We start from the raw sequence: 12,875 nt of genomic DNA, 5'->3' as shown, positions 1-12,875 counted from the left end.
TCGCGCCCTCCAATCTCTGTGATCTACCCCCTCGCTCCCTCCAGTCTCTGTGATTTACCCCCTCTCTCCCTCCAGCCTCTGTTATCTACCCCCTCGCTCCCTCCAGTCTCTGTGATCTCTCCCTCGCTCCCTCCAGTCTATGTGATCTCTAACCTCGCTCCCTCCAGTCTCTGTGATTTTCCCCCCTCGCTCCCTCTAGTCTCTGTGATCTCCCCCCTCGCTCCCTCTAGTCTCTGTGATCTCCCCCCTCGCTCCTCCCAGTCTCAGTCATCTACCCCCTCGCTCCCTCCAGTCTCTGTGATCTCCCCCTTCGCTCCCTCCAGTCTCTGTGATCTACCCCCTCGCTCCCTCCAGTCTCTGTGATCTCCCCCCTCGCTCCCTCCAGTCTCTGTGATCTACCCCCTCGCTCACTACAGCCTCTGTGATCTACCCCCTTGCTGCCCACAGTGTCTGCGATCTCCCCCCTCGCTCCCGCCAATCTCTGTGATCTCCCCCCTCGCTCCCTCCAGTCACTTTGATCTACCCCCTCGCTCACTACAGCCTCTGTGATCTCTCCCTCGCTCCCTCTAGTCTCTGTGATCTCCCCCCTCGCTCCCTCTAGTCTCTGTGATCTCCCCCCTCGCTCCCTCCAGTCTCTGTGATCTACCCCCTTGCTCCTCCCAGTCTGTCATCTACCCCCTCGCACCCTCCAGTCTCTGTGATCTACCACCTCGCTCCTCCCAGTCTCAGTCATCTACCTCCTCGCTCCCTCCAGTCTCTGTGATTTCCCCCCTCGCTCCCTCCAGTCTCTGTGATCTACCCCCTCGCTCACTCCTGTCTCTGTGATCTAACCCCTCGCTGCCCACAGTGTCTGCGATCTCCCCCCTCACTCCCTCCAATTTCTGTGATCTACCCCCTCGCTCCCTCCAGTCTCAGAACTACCCCTCGCACTCCCTCAAGTCTCTGTGATCTACCCCAACACTCCCTCCAGTCTCTGTTATCTCCCCCCTCGCTCCCTCAAGTCTCTGTGAACTACCCCCTCGCTCCCTACAGCCTCTGTGATCTACCCCCTCGCTCCCTCCAGCCTCTGTGATCTACCCTCTCGCTCCCTCCAATCTCTGTGATCTACCGCCTCGCTCCCTCCAGTCCATGTGATCTACCCCCTCGCTCCCTCTAGTCTCTGTGATCTCCCCCCGCGCTCCCTCTAGTCTCTGTGATCTCCCCCCTCGCTTTCTCTAGTCTCTGTGATCTACCCCCTCGCTCCCTCCAGTCGCTGTGATCTCCACCTTGCTCCCTCCAGTCTCTGTGATCTACCCCCTTGCTCACTCCAGTCTCTGTGATCTACCCCCTCGCTACCCACAGTGTCTGCGATCTCCCCCCTCGCTCCCTCTAATCTCTGTGATCTCCCCCCTCGCTCCCTCCAGTCTCTGTGATCTAGCCCCTCGCTCCCTCCAGCCTCTGTGATCTCTCCCTCGCTCCCTCCAGTCTCTGTGATCTCCCCCCTCGCTCCCTCCAGTCTCTGTGATCTACCCCCTCGCTCCTCCCAGTCTCAGTCATCTGCCCCCTCGCTCCCTCCAGTCTCTGTGATCTCCCCCCTCGCTCCCTCCAGTCTCTGTGATCTCCCCCCTCGCTCCCTCCAGTCTCTGTGATCTACCCCCTCGCTCACTCCATTCTCTGTGATCTACCCCCTCGCTGCCCACAGTGTCTGCGATCTCCCCCCTCGCTCCCTCCAATTTCTGTGATCTACCCCCTTGCTCCCTCCAGTCTCTGTGATCTACCCCCTCGCTCCTCCCAGTCTCAGTCATCTGCCCCCTCGCTCCCTCCAGTCTCTGTGATCTCCCCCCTCGCTCCCTCCAGTCTCTGTGATCTCCCCCCTCGCTCCCTCCAGTCTCTGTGATCTACCCCCTCGCTCACTCCATTCTCTGTGATCTACCCCCTCGCTGCCCACAGTGTCTGCGATCTCCCCCCTCGCTCCCTCCAATTTCTGTGATCTACCCCCTTGCTCCCTCCAGCCTCTGTGATCTACCCACTCGCTCCCACCAGCCTCTGTGATCTACCCTCTCGCTCCCTCTAATCTCTGTGATCAACCCTCTCGCTCCCTCCTGTCTCTGTGATTTGCTCCCTCCAGCCTCTGTGATCTACCCCCTCGCTCCCTCCAGTCTCTGTGATCTACCCCCTCGCTCCCTCCAGTCTCTGTGATCTACCCTCTCGCGCCCTCCAATCTCTGTGATCTACCCCCTCGCTCCCTCCAGTCTCTGTGATCTCTCCCTCGCTCCCTCCAGTCTATGTGATCTCTAACCTCGCTCCCTCCAGTCTCTGTGATTTTCCCCCCTCGCTCCCTCTAGTCTCTGTGATCTCCCCCCTCGCTCCCTCTAGTCTCTGTGATCTCCCCCCTCGCTCCTCCCAGTCTCAGTCATCTACCCCCTCGCTCCCTCCAGTCTCTGTGATCTCCCCCTTCGCTCCCTCCAGTCTCTGTGATCTACCCCCTCGCTCCCTCCAGTCTCTGTGATCTCCCCCCTCGCTCCCTCCAGTCTCTGTGATCTACCCCCTTGCTGCCCACAGTGTCTGCGATCTCCCCCCTCGCTCCCGCCAATCTCTGTGATCTCCCCCCTCGCTCCCTCCAGTCTCTGTGATCTACCCCCTCGCTCCCTCCAGCCTCTGTGATCTCTCCCTCGCTCCCTCCAGTCTCTGTGATCTCCCACCTCGCTCCCTCCAGTCTCTGTGATCTCCCCCCTCGCTCCCTCTAGTCTCTGTGATCTCCCCCCTCGCTCCCTCCAGCCTCTGTGAACTACCCCCTCGCTCCCTCCAGCCTCTGTGATCTACCCCCTCGCTCCCTCTAGTCTCTGTGATCTCTCCCCTCGCTCCCTCCAGTCTCTGTGAACTACGCCGTCGCTCACTCCAGCCTCTGTGATCTACCCCGTCGCTCCCTCCAGCCTCTGTGATCTACAGCCTCGCTCCCTCCAGTCTCTGTGATCTACCCCCTCGCTCCCTCTAGTCTCTGTGATCTCCCCCCTCGCTCCCTCCAGTCTCTGTGATCTACCCCCTCGCTGCCCACAGTGTCTGCGATCTCCCCCCTCGCTCCCACCAATTTCTGTGACCTCCCCCCTCGCACTCCCTCAAGTCTCTGTGATCTACCCCAACACAGCCTCCAGTCTCTGTTATCTCCCCCTCGCTCCCTCCAGTCTCTGTGAACTACCACCTCGCTCCCTCCAGCCTCTGTGATCTACCCTCTCGCTCCCTCCAGTCCATGTGATCTACCCCCTCGGTCCCACCAGTCTCTGTGATCTACCCCCTCGCTCCCTCCAGTCTCTGTGATCTACCCCCTCGCTCCCTCCAGTCTCTGTGATTTACCCCCTCGCTCCCTGCAGCCTCTGTTATCTACCCCCTCGCTCCCTCCAGACTCTGTGATCTCTGCCTCGCTCCCTCCAGTCTATGTGATCTCCAACCTCGCTCCCTCCAGTCTCTGTGATCTCCCCCCTCGCTCCCTCCAGTCTCTGTGATCTCCCCCTTCGCTCCCTCCAGTCTCTGTGAACTACCCCCTCGTTCCCTCCAGTCGCTGTGATGTCCCCCTTGCTCCCTCCAGTCTCTGTGATCTACCCCCTCGCTCCCTCCAGTCTCTGTGATCTCCCCCCTCGCTCCCTCCAGTCTCTGTGACCTCCCCCCTCGCTCCCTCCAGTCTCTGTGGTCTACCCCCTCGCTCCCTCCAGTCGCTGTGATCTCCACCTTGCTCCCTCCAGTCTCTGTGGTCTACACCCTCGCTCACTCCAGTCTCTGTGATCTACCCCCTCGCTGCCCACAGTGTCAGCGTTCTCCCCCCTCGCTCCCTCCAGTCTCTGTGATCTACACCCTCGCTCCCTCCAGCCTCTGTGATCTCTCCCTAGCTCCCTCCAGTCTCTGTGATCTCCACCCTCGCTCCCTCCAGTCTCTGTGATCTCCCACCTCGCTCCCTCTAGTCTCTGTGATCTCACCCCTCGCTCCCTCCAGTCTCTGTGATCTACCCCCTCGCTGCACACAGTGTCTGCGATCTCCCCCCTCGCTCCCTCCAATTTCTGTAATCTACCCCCTCGCTCCCTCCAGTCTCTGTGATCTAACCACTTGCTCCCTCCAGTCTCAGAACTACCCCTCGCACTCCCTCAAGTCTCTGTGATCTTCTCCAACACTCCCTCCAGTCTCTGTTATCTCCCCCCTCGCTCCCTCCAGTCTCTGTGAACTACCCCGTCGCTCACTCCAGCCTCTGTGATCTACCCCGTCGCTCCCTCCAGCCTCTGTGATCTACCCTCTCGCTCCCTCCAATCTCTGTGATCTCCCCCCTCGCTCCTCCCAGTCTCAGTCATCTACCCCCTCGCTCCCTCCAGTCTCTGTGATCTACCCCCTCGGTCCCACCAGTCTCTGTGATGAACCCTCTCGCGCCCTCCAGTCTCTGTGATTTACCCCCTCGCTCCCTGCAGCCTCTGTTATCTACCCCCTCGCTCCCTCCAGTCTCTGTGATCTCTCCCTCGCTCCCTCCAGTCTATGTGATCTCCAACCTCGCTCCCTCCAGTCTCTGTGATCTCCCCCCTCGCTCCCTCTAGTCTCTGTGATCTCCCCCCTCGCTCCCTCTAGTCTCTGTGATCTCCCCCCTCGCTACCTCCAGTCTCTGTGATCTCCCCCCTCGCTCCTCCCAGTCTCAGTCATCTACCCCCTCGCTCCCTCCAGTCTCTGTGATCTCCCCCTTCGCTCCCTCCAGTCTCTGTGAACTACCCCCTCGCTCCCTCCAGTCGCTGTGATCTCCCCCTTGCTCCCTCCAGTCTCTGTGATCTACCCCCTCGCTCCCTCCAGTCTCTGTGATCTCCCCCCTCGCTCCCTCCAGTCTCTGTGATCTACCCCCTCGCTCCCTCCAGCCTCTGTGATCTCTCCCTAGCTCCCTCCAGTCTCTGTGATCTCCACCCTCGCTCCCTCCAGTGTCTGTGATCTCCCACCTCGCTCCCTCTAGTCTCTGTGATCTCCCCCCTCCAGTCTCTGTGATCTACAGCCTCGCTCCCTCCAGTCTCTGTGATCTACCCCCTCGCTCCCTCTAGTCTCTGTGATCTCCCCCCTTGCTCCCTCCAGTCTCTGTGATCTACCCCCTCGCTCCTCCCAGTCTCAGTCATCTGCCCCCTCGCTCCCTCCAGTCTCTGTGATCTCCCCCCTCGCTCCCTCCAGTCTCTGTGATCTACCCCCTCGCTGCCCACAGTGTCTGCGATCTCCCCCCTCGCTCCCACCAATTTCTGTGATCTACCCCCTCGCTCCCTCCAGTCTCTGTGATCTAACCACTCGCTCCCTCCAGTCTCAGAACTACCCCTCGCACTCCCTCAAGTCTCTGTGATCTACCCCAACACAGCGTCCAGTCTCTGTGATCTACCCCCTCGGTCCCACCAGTCTCTGTGATCTACCCCCTCGCTCCCTCCAGTCTCTGTGATCTACCCTCTCGCGCCCTCCAATCTCTGTGATCTACCCCCTCGCTCCCTCCAGTCTCTGTGATTTACCCCCTCGCTCCCTGCAGCCTCTGTTATCTACCCCCTCGCTCCCTCCAGTCTCTGTGATCTCTCCCTCGCTCCCTCCAGTCCATGTGATCTCCAACCTCGCTCCCTCCAGTCTCTGTGATGTCCCCCCTCGCTCCCTCCAGTCTCTGTGATCTCCCCCCTCGCTCCTCCCAGTCTGTCATCTACCCCCTCGCTCCCTCCAGTCTCTGTGACCTCCCTCTTCGCTCCCTCCAGTCTCTATGAACTACCCCCTCGCTCCCTCCAGTCGCTGTGATCTCCCCCTTGCTCCCTCCAGTCATTGTGATCTACCCCCTCGCTCCCTCCAGTCTCTGTGATCTCCCCCCTCGCTCCCTCCAGTCTCTGTGATCTACCCCCTCGCTGCCCACAGTGTCTGCGATCTCCTTCCTCGCTCCCTCCAATTTCTGTAATCTACCCCCTCGCTCCCTCCAGTCTCTGTGATCTAACCACTTGCTCCCTCCAGTCTCAGAACTACCCCTCGCACTCCCTCAAGTCTCTGTGATCTTCTCCAACACTCCCTCCAGTCTCTGTTATCTCCACCCTCGCTCCCTCCAGTCTCTGTGAACTATCCCGTCGCTCACTCCACCCTCTGTGATCTACCCCGTCGCTCCCTCCAATCTCTGTGATCTCCCCCTCGCTCCTCCCAGTCTCAGTCATCTGCCCCCTCGCTCCCTCCAGTCTCTGTGATCGCCCCCCTCGCTCCCTCCAGTCTCTGTGATCTCCCCCCTCGCTCCCTCCCGTCTCTGTGATCTCCCACCTCGCTCCCTCTAGTCTCTGTGATCTCCCCCCTCGCTCCATCCAGTCTCTGTGATCTACAGCCTCGCTCCCTCCAGTCTCTGTGATCTACCCCCTCGCTCCCTCTAGTCTCTGTGATCTACCCCCTCTCTCCTCCCAGTCTCAGTCATCTGCCCCCTCGCTCCCTCCAGTCTCTGTGATCGCCCCCCTCGCTCCCTCCAGTCTCTGTGATCGCCCCCCTCGCTCCCTCCAGTCTCTGTGATCGCCCCCCTCGCTCCCTCCAGTCTCTGTGATCTACCCCCTCGCTCACTCCAGTCTCTGTGATCTACCCCCTTGCTGCCCACAGTGTCTGCGATCTCCCCCCTCGCTCCCTCCAATTTCTGTGATCTAACCACTCGCTCCCTCCAGTCTCAGAACTACCCCTCGCACTCCCTCAAGTCTGTGATCTACCCCAACACAGCCTCCAGTCTCTGTTATCTCCCGCCTCGCTCCCTCCAGTCTCTGTGAACTACCACCTCGCTCCCTCCAGCCTCTGTGATCTACCCCACTCGCTCCCTCCAGACTCTGTGATCTACCCTCTCGCGCCCTCCAATCTCTGTGATCTGCCCCCTCGCTCCCTCCAGTCTCTGTGATTTACCCCCTCGCTCCCTCCAGTCTCTGTGATCTCCCCCCTCGCTCCTCCCAGTCTCAGTCATCTACCCCCTTGCTCCCTCAAGTCTCTGTGATCTCCCCCGTCGCTCCCTCCAGTCTCTGTGATCTACCCCCTCGCTCCCTCCAGCCTCTGTGATCTCCCCCCTCGCTCCCTCTAGTCTCTGTGATCTCCCCACTCGCTCCCTCCAGTCTCTGTGATCTACCCCCTCGCTCACTCCAGTCTCTGTGATCTACCCCCTCGCTGCCCACAGTGTCTGCGATCTCCCCCCTCGCTCCCTCCAATCTCTGTGATCTCCCCCCTCGCTCCCTCCAGTCTCTGTGATCTTTCCCAACACTCCCTCCAGTCTCTGTTACCTCCCCCCTTGCTCCCTCCAGTCTCTGTGAACTACCCCCTCGCTCCCTCCAGCCTCTGTGATCTACCCCCTCGCTCCCTCCAGCCTCTGTGATCTACCCTCTCGCTCCCTCTAGTCTCTGTGATCTCCCCCCTCGCTTCCTCTTGTCTCTGTGATCTCCCCCCTCGCTCCCTCCAGTCTCTGTGATCTACCCCCTCGCTCCTCCCAGTCTTAGTCATCTACCCCCTCGCTCCCTCCAGTCTCTGTGATCTACCCCCTCGCTCACTCCAGTCTCTGTGATCTACCCCCTCGCTGCCCACAGTGTCTGCGATCTCCCCCCTCGCTCCCTCCAATCTCTGTGATCTCCCCCCTCGCTCCCTCCAGTCTCTGTGATCTACCCCTCACTCCCTCCAGCCTCTGTGATCTCTCCCTCGCTCCCTCCAGTCTCTGTGATCTCCCCCCTCGCTCCCTCCAGTCTCTGTGATCTACAGCCTCGCTCCCTCCAGTCTCTGTGATCTACCCCCTCTCTCCCTCTAGTCTCTGTGATCTCCCCCCTTGCTCCTCCCAGTCTCAGTCATCTGCCCCCTCGCTCCCTCCAGTCTCTGTGATCTCCCCCTCGCTCCCTCCAGTCTCTGTGATCTACCCCCTCGCTCCCTCCAGCCTCTGTGATCTACCCCCTCGCTGCCCACAGTGTCTGCGATCTCCCCCCTCGCTCCCTCCAATTTCTGTGATCTAACCACTCGCTCCCTCCAGTCTCAGAACTACCCCTCGCACTCCCTCAAGTCTCTGTGATCTACCCCAACACAGCCTCCAGTCTCTGTGATCTCCCCCCTCGCTCCCTCCAGTCTCTGTGATCTTTCCCAACACTCCCTCCAGTCTCTGTTACCTCCCCCCTTGCTCCCTCCAGTCTCTGTGAACTACCCCCTCGCTCCCTCCAGCTTCTGTGATCTACCCCCTCGCTCCCTCCAGCCTCTGTGATCTACCCTCTCGCTCCCTCTAGTCTCTGTGATCTCCCCCCTCGCTTCCTCTTGTCTCTGTGATCTCCCCCCTCGCTCCCTCCAGTCTCTGTGATCTACCCCCTCGCTCCTCCCAGTCTTAGTCATCTACCCCCTCGCTCCCTCCAGTCTCTGTGATCTACCCCCTCGCTCACTCCAGTCTCTGTGATCTACCCCCTCGCTGCCCACAGTGTCTGCGATCTCCCCCCTCGCTCCCTCCAATCTCTGTGATCTCCCCCCTCGCTCCCTCCAGTCTCTGTGATCTACCCCTCACTCCCTCCAGCCTCTGTGATCTCTCCCTCGCTCCCTCCAGTCTCTGTGATCTCCCCCCTCGCTCCCTCCAGTCTCTGTGATCTACAGCCTCGCTCCCTCCAGTCTCTGTGATCTACCCCCTCTCTCCCTCCAGCCTCTGTGATCTACCCCCTCGCTGCCCACAGTGTCTGCGATCTCCCCCCTCGCTCCCTCCAATTTCTGTGATCTAACCACTCGCTCCCTCCAGTCTCAGAACTACCCCTCGCACTCCCTCAAGTCTCTGTGATCTACCCCAACACAGCCTCCAGTCTCTGTTATCTCCCCCCTCGCTCCTTCCAGTCTCTGTGAACTACCACCACGCTCCCTCCAGCCTCTGTTATCTACCCCCTCGCTCCCTCCAGTCTCTGTGATCTCTCCCTCCAGTCTATGTGATCTCCAACCTCGCTCCCTCCAGTCTCTGTGATCACCCCCCTCGCTCCCTCTAGTCGCTGTGATGTCCCCCCTCGCTCCCTCCAGTCTCTGTGATCTCCCCCCTCGCTCCTCCCAGTCTCAGTCATCTACCCCCTCGCTCCCTCCAGTCTCTGTGACCTCCCTCTTCTCTCCCTCCAGTCTCTATGAACTACCCCCTCGCTCCCTCCAGTCGCTGTGATCTCCCCCTTGCTCCCTCCAGTCAGTGTGATCTACCCCCTCGCTCCCTCCAGTCTCTGTGATCTCCCCCCTCGCTCCCTCCAGTCTCTGTGATCTACCCCCTCGCTGCACACAGTGTCTGCGATCTCCTTCCTCGCTCCCTCCAATTTCTGTAATCTACCCCCTCGCTCCCTCCAGTCTCTGTGATCTAACCACTTGCTCCCTCCAGTCTCAGAACTACCCCTCGCACTCCCTCAAGTCTCTGTGATCTTCTCCAACACTCCCTCCAGTCTCTGTTATCTCCACCCTCGCTCCCTCCAGTCTCTGTGATCTCCCACCTCGCTCCCTCCAGTCTCTGTGATCTACCCCGTCGCTCCCTCCAATCTCTGTGATCTCCCCCCTCGCTCCTCCCAGTCTCAGTCATCTGCCCCCTCGCTCCCTCCAGTCTCTGTGATCGCCCCCCTCGCTCCCTCCAGTCTCTGTGATCTACCCCCTCGCTCACTCCAGTCTCTGTGATCTTCCCCCTCGCTGCCCACAGTGTCTGCGATCTCCCCCCTCGCTCCCTCCAATTTCTGTGATCTAACCACTCGCTCCCTCCAGTCTCAGAACTACCCCTCGCACTCCCTCAAGTCTCTGTGATCTACCCCAACACAGCCTCCAGTCTCTGTTATCTCCCGCCTCGCTCCCGCCAGTCTCTGTGAACTACCACCTCGCTCCCTCCAGCCTCTGTGATCTACCCCACTCGCTCCCTCCAGACTCTGTGATCTACCCTCTCGCGCCCTCCAATCTCTGTGATCTGCCCCCTCGCTCCCTCCAGTCTCTGTGATTTACCCCCTCGCTCCCTCCAGCCTCTGTTATCTACCCCCTCGCTCCCTCCAGTCTCTGTGATCTCTCCCTCGCTCCATCCTGTCTGTGATCTCCAACCTCGCTCCCTCCAGTCTCTGTGATCTCCCCCCTCGCTCCTCCCAGTCTCAGTCATCTACCCCCTTGCTCCCTCAAGTCTCTGTGATCTCCCCCTTCGCTCCCTCCAGTCTCTGTGATCTACCCCCTCGCTCACTCCAGTCTCTGTGATCTACCCCCTCGCTGCCCACAGTGTCTGCGATCTCCCCCCTCGCTCCCTCCAATCTCTGTGATCTCTCCCCTCGCTCCCTCCAGTCTCTGTGATCTTTCCCAACACTCCCTCCAGTCTCTGTTACCTCCCCCCTCGCTCCCTCCAGTCTCTGTGAACTACCCCCTCGCTCCCTCCAGCCTCTGTGATCTACCCCCTCGCTCCCTCCAGCCTCTGTGATCTACCCTCTCGCTCCCTCTAGTCTCTGTGACCTCCCCCCTCGCTTCCTCTTGTCTCTGTGATCTCCCCCCTCGCTCCCTCCAGTCTCTGTGATCTACCCCCTCGCTGCCCACAGTGTCTGCGATCTCCCCCCTCGCTCCCTCCAATCTCTGTGATCTCCCCCCTCGCTCCCTCCAGTCTCTGTGATCTACCCCTCGCTCCCTCCAGCCTCTGTGATCTCTCCCTCGCTCCCTCCAGTCTCTGTGATCTCCCCCCTCGCTCCCTCCAGTCTCTGTGATCTCCCAGCTCGCTCCCTCGAGTCTCTGTGATCTCTCCCCTCGCTCCCTCCAGTCTCTGTGATCTACAGCCTCGCTCCCTCCAGTCTCTGTGATCTACCCCCTCTCTCCCTCTAGTCTCTGTGATCTCCCCCCTTGCTCCCTCCAGTCTCTGTGATCTACCCCCTCGCTCCTCCCAGTCTCAGTCATCTGCCCCCTCGCTCCCTCCAGTCTCTGTGATCTCCCCCCTCGCTCCCTCCAGTCTCTGTGATCTACCCCCTCGCTCCCTCCAGCCTCTGTGATCTACCCCCTCGCTGCCCACAGTGTCTGCGATCTCCCCCCTCGCTCCCTCCAATTTCTGTGATCTTACCACTCGCTCCCTCCAGTCTCAGAACTACCCCTCGCACTCCCTCAAGTCTCTGTGATCTACCCCAACACAGCCTCCAGTCTCTGTTATCTCCCCCCTCGCTCCTTCCAGTCTCTGTGAACTACCACCACGCTCCCTCCAGCCTCTGTGATCTACCCCCTCGCTCCCTCCAGCCTCTGTTATCTACCCCCTCGCTCCCTCCAGTCTCTGTGATCTCTCCCTCCAGTCTATGTGATCTCCAACCTCGCTCCCCCCAGTCTCTGTGATCTCCCCCCTCGCTCCCTCTAGTCGCTGTGATCTCCCCCCTCGCTCCCTCCAGTCTCTGTGATCTAACCACTTGCTCCCTCCAGTCTCAGAACTACCCCTCGCACTCCCTCAAGCCTCTGTGATCTTTCCCAACACTCCCTCCAGTCTCTGTTATCTCCCCCCTCGCTCCCTCCAGCCTCTGTGATCTACCCCCTCGCTCCCTCCAGCTTCTGTGATCTACCCTCTCGCTCCCTCCAATCTCTGTGATCTACCGCCTCGCTCCCTCCAGTCCATGTGATCTACCCCCTCGCTCCCTCTAGTCTCTGTGATCTCCCCCCTCGATCCCTCTAGTCTCTGTGATCTCCCCCCTCGCTCCCTCCAGTCGCTGTGATCTCCACCTTGCTCCCTCCAGTCTCTGTGATCTACCCCCTCGCTCCCTCCAGTCGCTGTGATCTCCACCTTACTCCCTCCAGTCTCTGTGATCTACCCCCTCGCTCACTCCAGTCTCTGTGATCTACCCCCTCGCTGCCCACAGTGTCTGCGATCTCCCCCCTCGCTCCCTCCATTCTCTGTGATCTCCCCCCTCGCTCCCTCCAGTCTCTGTGATCGACCCCTCGCTCCTTCCAGCCTCTGTGATCTCTCCCTCGCTCCCTCCAGTCTCTGTGACCTAACCACTTGCTCCCTCCAGTCTCAGAACTACACATCGCACTCCCTCCATTCTCTGTGATCTCCCCCCTCGCTCCCTCCAGCCCTGTGATCTACCCCCTCGCTCCCTCCAGCTTCTGTGATCTACCCTCTCGCTCCCTCCAGTCTCTGTGATCTCCCACCTCGCTCCCTCTAGTCTCTGTGATCTCCCCCCTCGCTCCCTCCAGTCTCTGTGATCTACAGCCTTGCTCCCTCCAGTCTCTGTGATCTACCCCCTCGCTCCCTCTAGTCTCTGTGGTCTCCCCCCTCGCTCCCTCCAGTCTCTGTGATCTACCCCCTCGCTCCTCCCAGTCTCAGTCATCTGCCCCCTCGCTCCCTCCAGTCTCTGTGATCTCCCCCCTCGCTCCCTCCAGTCTCTGTGATCTACCCCCTCGCTGCCCACTGTGTCTGCGATCTCCCCCCTCGCTCCCACCAATTTCTGTGATCTACCCCCTCGCTCCCTCCAGTCTCTGTGATCTAACCACTCGCTCCCTCCAGTCTCAGAACTACCCCTCGCACTCCCTCAAGTCTCTGTGATCTACCCCAACACAGCCTCCAGTCTCTGTTATCTCCCCCCTCGCTCCCTCCAGTCTCAGTGAACTACCACCTCGCTCCCTCCAGCCTCTGTGATCTACCCCCTCGCTCCCTCCAGCCTCTGTGATCTACCCCTTCGCTCCCTCCAGTCTCTGTGAGCTACCCCCTCGCTCCCTCCAGTCGCTGTGATCTCCACCTTGCTCCCTCCAGTCTCTGTGATCTACCCCCTCGCTCACTCCAGTCTCTGTGATATACCCCCTCGCTGCCCACAATGTCTGCGATCTCCCCCCTCGCTCCCTCAAATCTCTGTGATCTCCCCCCTCGCTCCCTCCAGTCTCTGTGATCTCCCCCCTCGCTCCCTCTAGTCTCTGTGATCTCACCCCTCGCTCCCTCCAGTCTCTGTGATCTCCCC

General features: G+C 60.4%; 1 protein-coding gene across 1 annotated transcript in view; it reads right to left on the bottom strand.

Moving 5' to 3' along the window:
• LOC140397044 (equilibrative nucleobase transporter 1-like) overlaps nt 1–12,875 on the bottom strand; it is a 446,298-nt gene that overhangs the window by 432,524 nt on the left and 899 nt on the right. The window lies entirely within an intron of this gene.

This window comes from Scyliorhinus torazame, chromosome 20 (genome assembly GCF_047496885.1).
Source record: "Scyliorhinus torazame isolate Kashiwa2021f chromosome 20, sScyTor2.1, whole genome shotgun sequence".
NCBI lineage: Eukaryota > Metazoa > Chordata > Chondrichthyes > Carcharhiniformes > Scyliorhinidae > Scyliorhinus > Scyliorhinus torazame.
The sequence above is the reverse complement of the archived record's forward strand: the minus strand, read 5'-3'. Positions and strand labels throughout refer to the sequence as shown.